Here is a 9,842-nt window from a genome sequence, read left to right as displayed (position 1 = left end):
ATTAATACTTTGCTATGAGCCTTTATGGAGACATCACCCTGAACAGTGAGAGGAACGCCGCCAAGTGACTTCCCAGGAACTGCACTCAGCACCCAGCCACCAGAGCTTTAAACTACTGTCTGTGAGCATCTGCGCTCTATCTTGATTTATCCTGTGTATTTGTTAGCAAGATGTGTCCGAAGGTAACTGCTTATTCACTTTATAACATTTCGGCTTAGGAAAATTTCCATAGGAAAGCTCTATTTCTGATAGAGGGGAAAACTCAATTAAAAAACAGATAAACCAGGTAATAAAGTAAGAGAAACAAATAATTGAGAAGATGGAATTAATTGCTGTGTTTGCTGAGTTTCTTAGCAGAAATACAGGAATGTGATGAGCCACCAAGCTCACTTTTAATATAGATTAAAAATTATTTTTTACTTAACATTAAACTCAAGAGAATGATTACAACAACCTCATGCCTTTTCTCTCTACTCTTGAATATTCAGCCTTATTCCTACAGGATTGTTCTCACTAATGTGATGCTCTATTACTGAGCATATTGTCTTCTCCAAAAGCTCAAGGTGTGCCCATGCTTGCTACAGGATAAAACGTAAACTTAGTGAAATTCAAAATCACTGTCAACCTGAGAGCCTAATTTATCCTATGTTCTTTTCAGTCTTTTAACTTTTCAAACGTTAAACTCCAAGGTTATCTACTTACTGGCCAAAATGTTAATTACAAAAAAACAAACAGACTTTTAAAGAGTACCCTGTATCTCCTCTTCCTCTCTTTTATTTACACAGTTCATGCTGTCTTAGCTCTCTCAGGCTGCCGTAACAAAGTAACCCCCACAGACAGAAGGACTTAAACAACAGACATTTGTTTTCTAGAAGTTCTGGATAATGAATAGAAAGTCCAAGGTTAAGTTCCTGGAATGTTCAGTTTTTGTGAGAGCTCTCTTCCTGACCTGCAGATGGCTGCCTTTTCAGCGTGTCCTCCTAAGACGGAAAGACACAGTGAGTGATAGAGAAAGCACTCGCTGGTGCTTCTTCCTCTTCTATAATGACACCAGTTTTATTGAATCAGGGTCCCACCTTTATGATCTCACTTAACCACAATCACCTTTGTAAAGACCTAATCTCCAGCACAATCACACTATGTGGGGTTAAGGCTTCAACCTACAAATTTGGGCGATCAGTCCTATACACCTGTATATTCATTCTGCATTGTCCTTGATTTATCAATTTCCCTCTCTCTTTCCCCTCTCTGGCAAACTATTCCTCTCCTAAAACACTTTACATATCACTCATCAATTGTTTTCTCCTCCTCTAAGTGCCTATGAAAACAGAGAGAGGCATTCAGTTGGAGGTTAATCACAAACTACTGCATGCTCTTTCTATTGCTGAGTTTGTATATCATTTATCACTTGTGCTGATTAACCTTTTATGTGTTTGTACCCTTTCTTTGTAACTAAATTGTAAGGTCCTTGGTGTCAGAGACTGTGATGTATCTCTTCAAATTCTATAAACACCTAGCATGTATTCAGGGCCTATATGCCAGTTTTCATGTTTCATAACTATCAGTTATTTTTAAGGCATTTGCATGTATTAATACAATAACTAATTTGAGTCTCATTAGATTACCTTGATAGGTAATCCTAATCCCATTTTAAAGATGAAATGAAAACTCAGAGAAGCTATGCAACTTATCCAAAATAACACAAGTTAGCAACAGCACTAAGTCTAGGCTCTAAAGTTGATCCTTGTTTTGATCTTTCTTCAGTCACACTTACTAATTTATGTTTCGTAGAACAAGAGTTTCTTTAGCTGTCCCTCAAATAGCACAACCAAAATAATATAAATAATATGCCCTTTCGGCCACCCAGGGGGATTATCCCTAATAAATGGCAGTTGAACAAATGGTGTGTGGCTGGAGTTATCATCACTTGCCTTTAGATCATGACACTGATTCATCAGTTGATGCAGTGTTAGTCCTTAAAGCCTCAATGAGATTCGGAGGCACAACAAGAACCTGTGCTTCCCCCGGAGCTGAGGACTCAAGGCCTGCAATGCCCCTCCTCATAAATGACCACTCGTTATCTCTGAGGTCTGTATTACTATACTTTCAAAGGCAGGACCTGATCCCAAATTGAATGAGCAGTATCCTCCTCGTGTCACTCACTGTGACAATGAGACCCAGGAGGGATGACTGTAGCAAAAGACACCTTCCAGCCTTAGGGGAGAGGCCCTGGCATTCAAGGCATCTGTGGGCCAGAACCCCTGGTTAACAGCCTCCACTGCCTCTCCACTCCTTTGGATTCTTCTCCTCTGGATTTGATCTTTTGAAAAAAACAAAACAAAACAAAACAAAACAAAACTGCCAGACCCACCCCTGGGACTGGCATTTTTATTCATGGCCTAGAATTTGTATTAAAGTAGCACTTTATACAAGTCAAGATACATAAGAGATGATACTTTCTTGGAAAGAGACTGAAGGCTTTGCCTTCAGAGAGAATGGGCTCTGAATCTGAGTCCAGCTCTAATGACTGGTGTGCACGCCTGGGTGCTAAGTCGCTTCAGTCATGTCCAACTCTTTGCAACCCCATGGACTGTTGCCCACCAAGCTCCTCTGTCCATGGGATTCTCCAGGCAAGAATACTGTAATGGGTTGTCATACCCTTTTCCAGGGTATCTTCCCCACCCAGGGATCGAAGCTGTATCTCTTAAGTCTCTTGCATTGGCAGGTGAATTCTTTACCACTAGCATCACTAGTGTAAAATTTGGCCACTTAATTTCTTTGGGTTCATTTATGAAATGCAGATAATCTTTGCCTTATATGATTGAAAGAGATTGAGAGATAATGTCCATTAATAGTCTAGAATATTGCAAAGCCAGGAGGTCAGTGATATAGAACTGCTACTGAGAGAGAGGTTGGGAAATTCTTTCTCCCACTTGGAGCCACCTTGGATAGTAATGAGAAATGTTGCAGACTCATGGATACCAGGACTGAAATATTAGGTCAAACTTAATAACTTATCTCATATAATATAGACCCTTTTCAGGGATCACTACCTTGATTGAAGACAAAGGGAGAAGAGAGTGTCAGAGGATGAGATGGTTGGATAGCATCACCAATTAAATGGATGTTAACTTGGACAAATTCTGGGAGATAGTGAGGGACAGGGAGGCCTGGTATACTGCAGTCCATGGGGTCACAAATAGTTGGACACAACTTATGACTGAACAACATAATACAGAAAAATGCCTCTCGGGGTGTAGTTTGGTCTGAATTGGGGGCATGTAGCACATTTGTGACCCCAGGAGTTACCTGCTCATCTAAGATAGACCATCCCACCAGTTCTCAGGATGAGGGAGCACATATAAAGTCAGTCCCAGTTTAATTTTAGATGGTCAACTTTCACCGCCCCAGATTGGAAACCTTTTCTTCATTTTTTCAAGAGTTGTGCAAAGAGAGAACAAGCAGCATATGTCTTGATTTTCCTTTAATTTTCCTTCAGCTACAAGTGTTAACCCAGAAAGCACAGAGGGTGTAAGGGATGTCACAATTTGTATGTAGGTGGCAGAGAGTCATCAGACTCCCCTCCCAACCCTAGTATTTCCAATGTTCCCATATAGAGGGTCAAGGGAACCAGTATCTCCATGCATCTACTCTCCAGACAAAACCTGAGAGGTGAGCTGAAGGCAGCTCATGGCACCCAGCGAGATCTATTAATGCATCTCTTCCCAACTGTGTGCTCAGTGATGACTCACTGCTGCTTGGAATCAGCCATAGTGAGAGGACCCTACATTACAGGCATAAACTATAAATTGAGGCCTTTTATTAGAGGAGACTAGGTTGATCAATGGGCTTTGCTGGTGGCTCAGATGGTAAAGAATCTGACCGCAATGCAGGAGACCTAGGTTTGATCCTTGGGTCGGGAAGATTCCCCTGGAGGAGGGAATGGCAACCTACTCCAGTATTCTTGCCTGGAGAATCCCATGGTCAGAGGAGCCTGGCGGGCTACAGTCCATGGGGTCACAAAGAGTCAGACAAGATTGAGCAACTAAATAGCACACACAGCTTGATTAATATTAACTTCTACACCACTGACTCTGACCTTCAGCAGCCTAAGGGTCTTTAACAAATGCAGAATCTCAAATGCAGACGGGATATGATTGAACTTTGATATCTCTTAGAGGAGGAAGAATTAGTATAATATTTCACACCCTGCAAAGTTAGAGCTTTTGGATTATTGGAAGTGTATTTACTTAATGGCTCTAAAAAAAGAAAGGTTAGCCCTTGAAATCAATGTTGCTGACAGATGACTGAAATAATAAACACAAACCTTGCAAAGGCTCAGCCCAGGGAGGCCCACATGTCACTCCAAACCTCTTTGGTCTGGCTATCAGGCTGGAAATCTCAGACGGGGGCTGGCAGTGGATATTTCCACTGTTTCTGGGATTTGGCTCAGTCAGGGATGCCACAATCTCAGTTCACTTTCTTCTGTGGTGTTGCTTGACTTCCAATTCCATAAGAATCATGTAGTCAAAGGAAAGGCAAACAAAACAAAGAGCATGAAAAGAAAAACAGGAAGGGAATTTGATGAACAACCCTCAGTGAGGATCTGGTTGGTTTGATTTTCATGTGTATGGTCATGTATTTCAGACCAACTCAAGCTCCCTTCCCCCTAACGCCATTCCTTGTCATCCCCTCACACTCCGCTCATTAAGATTTCAATGGAGAGATGCAGAGCCGATGCCATAAATGTGTTTTGACTTCTGCCAGCTCATACGAGGAACCCTGGTAGGTAACAGTGAACCTGTCTTTGGAACCAACTAACTTGGCAGATGAAGACTTTCAACTTGGAGTGAAAGCAAATTTGGTGTCTTTCCCATGTATCTGTGATCAGAATACCCAAGGCTTTTTTTTTTTTTCTGCCTAAAGATGACTTATTCTGTTGAGATGCAATTTCAGAAAATAATCAAGGGGCAACCCTACAAGCTCCTTCTGCTTTTGCCAAAGATGCTCACTGCAGAGTAGAGTACAAGACAACCCAGCAGACCGGTGGGCATCCACTCAGGAAGTCATCCCCTCTCTACCCCTCTCTCTTAATGCAGCACTAACATCTACATGGAAACAGAAACTCTTAAGTATTTTACCACAATTTTCAAGAAAAAAAAAAAAAGAGGTGTGACTGGATAGAGGCAGGCAGACTGTCAGGGAATGAGGTACCAAGTTGGGAGGTATGCCAGGATTAGCCTTCATCTCTTTCTCTAGGCTGATCAAAGCTCAAAGCTGCCTGGCCCTGGCTGCACATAGGAAATTCTTTGCTTTCACTGCGAGGCAAAGAGTTTGGTCTCCTGGCCTCCAAGGAGGTCACCAACCATGCCGACCATCCATGACCTGCCTTTGAATACCTATACAATTTCAGCCAGCCTGGAATGGTACGTTTATTCAAAGTCTGTCCAAAAGTCTAAAACTGGAGAGGACCAGGAAATTTCCAAAGACCAGAGAACAACTGTAAATATTTACTTTGAATTCCATACTGCCCAGTCTCATCCAACAGAGGAAAAAGTAAAGAGTAGGCCTTTCCCAGTGGGGACAGGAAAACCGGGGTCACGTGGTGGTCTGCCATACATCTAATCACTTACTCATTGCAGTCAAGCTGAAGCCATACCATGTGCTCATGAAGAGGGGACAATGTAATATCCACATCCTTGGTTTCACACATCAGACAATGGGGGTTCAAATCCTTGGCTCCACCACTCCTTGGCTTGAGTGACTACTCAGAGTGTTAACTCTCAAATCCCTCATCCACCAAGTGATAAAGATATTAACTGATTGATTTGCTTGGGGCCTTTCCATGTGGCGGTAGTAGTAAAGAACCTGCCTGCCTATGCCAATGCAGGAGATGTAAGAGACACAGGTTCAATCCCTGGGTTGGGAAGATCCCCTGGAGAAGGAAATGGCAACTCATTCCAGTATTCTTGCCTGCAGAATCCTGTGGACAGAGAAGCCTGGTGGGCTACAGTCTGTAGAGTCACAAAGTGTCAGACAAGACTGAAGCAGCTTAGCACCCACATGACACTTGGCCCAAACTTTGTCTCACAGTAAATACTAAATATGAATAGCTATTCCTATTACTGAACATATTAAAAAAAAATTAGGCCTCTCCCAGCATATGTTATAAAACAAAATGCTTCCAGGCGACAGTGTTTATAGTCAGCGGAAGCCCACGGTTCAGCGAGCCAGGTTGGACTCATCTGCTTAAGACCATTTGAGCAGTTTTCTCAGCATCACTGCTGGCTTATCTTCTTGCAATCGAGGTCTCTCTCCATCAATAAACAGTGATATCCCTTGTGCTAATCTGGCTCTTTGGTTTAACGCTGTTGGTTTTGAACTAATAACCAGGGTATTAATACGATTATTAATATTCTTTCATCTGCTCTTGTCATCGGTCCTTCCAATATAAACAGTCTGGGTATGTATGGAGCTTCGCTGATAGATTTCAAGTTGGGACGATGCATGAGGTGACCTCTTTTCCAGGGTGGTGATACTCTTTCTGATTGTTTCCCCAAAGAAGAGTCAAGCTTAGGAAAATCCACTAGTCAAGCTAGGATTCTCCAGCTGCCTGTGCTTATCTAACCTTAATGCTTATATAACAGTGATCACCAGCACTGTATGTGAATAATGTCTAATGTGTGACTCTATCATCAAGTAAGCTGTGACATCTGGACTTCCTTGGTGGCTCAGATGGTAAAAAATCTGTCTGTAATGCAGGAGACACAGGTTTGATCCCTGGGTTGGGAAGATCCCCGAAAGGAGGGCATAGCAACCCACTTCAGTATTCTTGCCTGGAGAATCCCATTGACAGAGGACCCTGACAGGCTACAGTGCATGGGGTTGCAAAGAGTCAGAGACCATTGAAGCAGCTTAGCACGCGCGCGTGCACACACACACACACACACATGCACACACATGCACAGGTCAGCAGGAGCTCTGCACACAGTCATGAACCCAAACACCTTTAACTCTGCTGTCTTAATTTATAACATCCAGAATCACTGACGCAGAAAAAAGAGAGAGTGGAGAACTCACACCTCTACTAAATGCCTTGGGCTGGAAATGCTACACAGCACTTCCAGGGCTGGTCCATTGGTCAGAATTAGTCACACGAACCTTCCTAAATGAAAGGCAAAAATCTTTCCACACACCCAGGAAGAAGAGCAGAGCAGTAGATCAGGTGAGCAATACTCACTTCTATCACAGATCCAAAGAAAGACATTTCACAGCAAGTTTGAACAGTAAATATAAAAGATGCTAAAACCTGGCTCATAATATATTTCAGATACACGTATATTTGATTTCTACAGTGAATCATACATTTCCATAGCTCCATTTCAGCCCCTAATATGATCCTGACTATGTGCTCTAAGGCATTTTTCCTGTACATGCTCATGATCTTTGCCTAAAAAGTTTTGCAAAATAGGATCATAAAATTTCCACAAGCACAGTAGTTCCTCTTTCACTCAGGACCCAGGTGATAAACTTTAGGCCAGTCATGCAGTCAAATGCCTGTGGTTTGTGAAGAGCCCTCAAGCACAGCTGCAATGCTCGGTGCTGGGAAACTGCAGGTCCGCTGGGACAGCTGTAAGCTCTTTCAGAGCTTCCATTTTAAGCCATCAGTTGGCCACTTCCCTGGAGAAGCCACATATATTGCGGAGTCATTCACTCCCCTTGCCATGGTGAGGCAGTTTTGGAGAGAAAATTTCTATGTATCGGCTGAATTTTTCAGATACCGGGCTGTATTACTACTGTCATTTTGCGTGGAACCCTTGAGGATCTTCAGACACATTTTTAACAATTAAAATAGTGAGAAGAGTCATCAAATCATAGCTTCTGCCCAAATCCAAATCCGCTTAGGATGGCTTTGTGGAGATCAGTCCTACAAACATCAAAGACTCAAAAGAGACAAGAAGCCATCATAGACATTTTTTAAAAACAAACAAAAAATAGTGGTCAGAGAGCCAAAGGCAAAAGCCAACAAATATTTGTAGAATAGTCAAGCTAGCATTTACAGTCAGGAAACAGCTCTTTCCCTGGGACCCAGGAAAATGATTGAGGCTCTGCCCTCTCCCCCACCCCTCAACCCCAAGGAGTGCCTTCTAAGACTCTGGCTTCAGCAGCTGGTGAAGATGGTTATTTTCCTTGTAATCAATTAAAAACTTATGTTTGATTACTTTGAAGAAAAAAAGGAAGATAAGAATGTTGTCGCAGGACAAATTCTTAAGTCTTTTCCTAAAACAACTAAGAGCTTTAGTTGTCTCTTCATCACCGTTAATCAAAGAAGAAGGCATTTTCAAGATAGATGCTTCCACACTCTGACTTTTAGTCAGATTGGTAATGCCTTAGTTTTTCTTCCTAAATAAGGGAAACTATGTTTCTTCCCCTCTTCCCACTCCCATATAGCTGCTTTTTATTCCAGCTATGCACAGGAAGTTTCTAGAGTCTCATTAAACTAGACCACTAAAGGCTGTTCCACAAATGAGCCCATGCCTGTCTCTCCCCTGAAATCCAGCTGTGCTTAGAGGAACCGGGGACCTTGAAGTGCATTGCTTTTGACTTTCTGCTTCTTAGAAACTGTGTGTGGGCCACCCACTCTGTCCAGTGGGTGGACATACAATCTTTACTCCTGGAATCACTTTGTCAGTCCCTGAGTGCGAGAGTATGTGTTCCTGAGGTGTCTGTCCTGCTGTCACTGCTCTAGTTTTCACTGGGTGATGCCGTCTACTGTACCGACCTCCATTATCTCTGGTTGGTTGTCTTTATATGGGTGATTCTCCAAGTCTTGGTTACGTTCCCAGTCTAAGTTCTGCATGTTTCCAACTGAACTCAGTATCTTTCGTTCATTCTAAACGTATTTCTAGAAGCCCTTTTTGTGTAGGGTTTTCAAGCCGACCCCACCAATAACTCTGGAGTCATGTTAAGAAACACAAAAGAGACAAAGTAAGGAATGATAGCCAGGATGACTGCCAAGAGATTCAGACTTCATGTGTGATAGTTGAAAGAGGAGATAGGAAAGCAATCTGGGGAAATTTCCCGTTTGAGGTTCTAGTTGTTTACTGGCCTTGGCCTCTGAAAATGATTACTGGAGTAGACAAAGGAGAGAGAGCAGAGGTTTGTGTGTGTGTATGTGAGTATGTGACCTGACCAGTTGGCATTAATGAAGATTCTGTCCTTTCAAAAGTGAGCATATACCTAGTCTGGCTCCTTTGAGCCCTCCTCTTTTTTTTTTTTAACATTCATTTTTTCATTTTTTACTATTTAGTTGGCTGCATTGCATCTCAGTTGCAGCACATAAGATCTTCCTTGTGGCAAGCAGGATTTCTCACTGTGGTGCACATGGGTTCTTCATTGCAACTTGTGGGCTTCTCTCTAGTTGTGGCACGCAGGCTCAGTTGCCCCATGGCATGTGGGATCTTAGTTCCTTGATCAGGGATTGAACCTGTGACCCCTGCATTGGAAGGCAGATTCTTAACCACTGGACCACCAAGGAAGTCTCTGAGCCCTCTTCTTGACCAGCCTCAACCTTGGCCAATAAAAACTAGAGACTCTCAGTAGGTATGATTTTATCCACCTAATCCTACCACCCATTAAAAGGCTTGAACAAATACAAACATAGTTTCTAAGTCAAGGCATCAGAGGATAATTCCACACCCCCTATATGTTCCTGTCTGGGAAAGCACAAGCTGACAAAAGAATCTACTCTTTGTCCCAGCTGACCAGAAGATAGAGTGCCTGTCACTCAGTCTCTGAGGGAAGATGGAAGTCAAACTTCCATGAGTACCAGTTAGCAAAAT

Source organism: Cervus canadensis, chromosome 12, assembly GCF_019320065.1.
Source record: "Cervus canadensis isolate Bull #8, Minnesota chromosome 12, ASM1932006v1, whole genome shotgun sequence".
Classification (NCBI taxonomy): domain Eukaryota; kingdom Metazoa; phylum Chordata; class Mammalia; order Artiodactyla; family Cervidae; genus Cervus; species Cervus canadensis.
Note: the sequence above shows the minus strand (reverse complement) of the source record.